This window comes from Rhinopithecus bieti, unplaced genomic scaffold (genome assembly GCF_001698545.2).
Source record: "Rhinopithecus bieti isolate Rb0 unplaced genomic scaffold, ASM169854v2 scaffold_36008, whole genome shotgun sequence".
Classification (NCBI taxonomy): domain Eukaryota; kingdom Metazoa; phylum Chordata; class Mammalia; order Primates; family Cercopithecidae; genus Rhinopithecus; species Rhinopithecus bieti.
The window spans coordinates 652,848-653,219 of record NW_016816204.1 but is presented as its reverse complement, the minus strand read 5'-3'; positions in this window follow the sequence as shown (position 1 = coordinate 653,219).

Sequence of the window (372 nt, the reverse complement as noted above, 5' to 3'; positions counted from 1 at the left end):
GTGGCCGGATCTCAGCTCACTGCAAGCTCCGCCTCCCAGGTTCACGCCATTCTCCTGCCTCCGCCTCCCAAGTAGCTGGGACTACAGGCGCCCGCCTCGTCGCCCGGCTAGTTTTTTGTATTCTTTAGTAGAGACGGGGTTTCACCGTATTAGCCAGGATGGTCTCGATCTCCTGACCTTGTGATCCGCCCGTCTCGGCCTCCCAAAGTGCTGGGATTACAGGCTTGAGCCACCGCGCCCGGCCATTTTTTTGTATTTTTAGTAGAGACGCGGCTTCACTATGTTGACCAGGCTGGTCTTGAACGCCTGACCTCGTGATCCACCCGCCTCAGCCTCCCAAAGTGCTGGGATTACAGGCGTGAGCTACTTTGC